This window comes from Leucopleurus acutus, assembly GCF_964270905.1.
Source record: "Leucopleurus acutus genome assembly, chromosome: 16".
Lineage (NCBI taxonomy): Eukaryota > Metazoa > Chordata > Mammalia > Artiodactyla > Delphinidae > Leucopleurus > Leucopleurus acutus.
In genome coordinates, this window is record NC_139158.1 from 15,026,588 (window position 1) to 15,029,598 (window position 3,011).

A 3,011-nucleotide genomic window follows, 5' to 3' on the forward strand; every position below is an offset into this window, starting at 1 on the left:
TCAGCCCCCGCCACTGAGGGAAACGCTGGGCCAGAGGGATGGAAGTGCTTTTACTGCCTCTTGGTATTTGTCATATAGGGAACGTTGCAAAGATTTTTTTAGAAAGATAACCATGGCGCCTTAAACAAAAGTACGGACCTTAAAAAATGGATATTTGATAATCACATGAACTAGGAGAACTGAAAACAAGTTTTACTCATCCCAAATGAAGATCAGTGTTTGCCCTTAAATGGATTAAGAAATAACTCCTCAGAACATATATGAACCATTTCTTTCTTACAGAGGGCTTGGGAGGACCTGAAAGCCCAGGTTCATGTTTATTCTGAGTAGCGCCTTGAAAGGGACATTTCACAACATGCTTTGAAAGTAGGAGATTATATTCTCTCCCTGGTGGGAAAGCAGGGGGGAAGACAGAGACACAGGTTTAGGAAGAGGCAGGCCATGAGTGGATACTATTGGATAATTAAGTAGAAAAGGCCGGAAGGGTTTAACATTGGGAGTTATTTGAAAAATTTATAATTTAACCAAATAATCAAATTTGGCCAAACTGTCAGATAATTATTTAGCCAAATAATCAAATCAGATGAATCAAGCTTCCTTCCAGACCAGTTTCTGTAGGAGAGCCGTGAAATGAGTTTGGCAACCTTTAACCGAGGCCCCAGACAGCAAGGCAGTTGTTTCATAATTGTGAGTGCTCGCTGGCAGCTCTCTTCGAAGCTGTTTGCAGTGTTGGCACTCTCAGAGGTGCAAGGGGGCAGGGGCAGGGCCAGGCATGCCAGGCCTGTGAAGGGTGCTTCAGACTGTTTCAGCCTCTGCTACCACCCTGTGCATAAGCTGGAGCAAGCCGGGTGGGCAGGTTAACTTCTATGAGCTTGTTTCCTGTCTGTTAAAAATAGGGCAGTGATATCTGACCTCAGGGCTATGAGAATCACATGAGGACCATGTGAAAACACCTTGGAAAATGTGAAAATAGGCAGTGTGACTTGTGGTCAGATCACTCCCCAAGTTTTCTGAACCTGATCATAAAGATTCTGAGGGTCATAGAGGCAAAAGCCACCATGCCGTGCCCTCCGTTCTAACTGCCAGGCCTTCAGAGCCTGCCCTCCAGTGGGCAGCGGCCTGAACAGGGCGGGTGCGTGCTGAATTTGGCTCAGAGGAGTCTGATCTGCTGAGGTATCATGATACCCGCAGAGAACCTTTTATACCGATTATACAGCCCCTCCTCTGGCCCCCAGGCTGCCCAGCTTCACAAGCTGCACAGAAGCAGCAGGCACAGTCTGTTCTTTGTTGTGTCAGAGGGCGAGTTTGAAATGTCCCAAGAACTGTGCTAACCTCTTGCATGCTTTTCTAATTCTGGGCTCACTGGAAACAGTGACCGAAAGGCTCTCCCAGGAGTTATGTATATGGTGACACCAGGACAGGATTCAGAAACCAGTGGCAGTGTTATGTGGCTTCCTACCCTTGTGACACCCACCATTTTTCATTCTGATTATGAGCATTGGGTTATGTAAAAAGAAAAAAATTGAGAATTGGGTTCTCGCTCTCTCTTCCAGTGGAGACAAGTGTTTCTCCATGACATCTAGGGAGGCCCACCTGGCTGCCATTCCCAAGAGCAGGGGACAGCATTCTAGACCTGGGGCAGGAGTATAGCAAGAGATTCCAGAGATTGAAGTAGTCGGCCTCAGTAAGTGACGGCACGGCATGGTGGCTTTTGCCTCTATGACCCTCAGAATCTTTATGATCAGGTTCAGAAAACTTGGGGAGTGATCTGACCATAAGTCACACTGCTTATTTTCACATTTTCCAACGTGTTTTCACATGGTCCTCATGTGATTCTCATAGCCCTGAGGTCAGATATCACTGCCGTATTTTTAACAGACAAGAAGCAAGCTCAGAGAAGTTAATGACTGCTACAAGGTCACATTCAGAGCTGGAACCCAGGCCAGTGATTTCCACAGCATTCCTGGTCTTATGCATTACTAGAGTGTTAACAATTTACTGGGGCTGAGAGAATCCACCCTGAACTGTGATCACAAGTGTTAACATATATTAATACAGTAGATAAAATTTTACTTCCTGCGATGGAAGACCTGTTTTGCAAAAAATACAAGTGGTTTCATTTTTTTTTAAATTTATTTATCTATTTTCGGCTGCATTGGGTCTTGGTTGCTGTGCACGGGCTTTCTCTAGTTGCGGCGAGTAGGGGCTACTCTTTGTTGCGGTGCATGGGCTTCTCATTGTGGTGGCTTCTCTTGTTGCGGAGCACAGGCTCTAGGCATGCAGGCTTTAGTAGTTGTGGCACGTGGGCTCAGTAGTTGTGGCTCGCGGGCTCTAGAGCACAGGCTCAGTAGTTGTGGTGCACAGGCTTAGTTGCTCCATGGCATGTGGGATCTTCCCTGACGAAGGCTCGAACCTGTGTTCCCTGCACTGGCAGGCAGATTCTCAACCACTGCGCCACCAGGGAAGCCCCAGTGGTTTCATTTTTAACGGTTAACTGAACTCTGGAAAAATTACTAGTTTTAGTACTAGTTAACAGAGGACTCTTCAGTACTTTACTTATCACAGTTTCCAACTCTGAGCATATTTCTGTATATGTTTATTGTCTTCCTTTTAAATTGTTTTTATGGAGCTTATCTAGGCAGAGTGTATTTCTAAGGATTTCTAGAATATGAAAATAGTAGGAATAAAGGCACGGCAGTATCTGCTTTCTGAGAGTCCCATGTATCTTCCAATTAGAACTGACAGTCTCTATAAAGATTTTTTTTTTTTTTCTTTTTTGCCAAACAGCATCTGGGATCTTAGTTTCCCCGACCAGGTATCGAACCTGCGCCCCCTGCAGTGGAAGCTTGGAGTCTTAACCACTGGACCACCAGGGAATTCCCAGAACTGACAGTCTCTATACTTTCCTTTTCCCTTCCTTCCCTTTCTCCCTCTCTTCCTTCTGTCGACTCATCAAGCATATTACTGAACATTTACTATGTCTCAGTCAGAAACTGAGAGTATAAATTTAA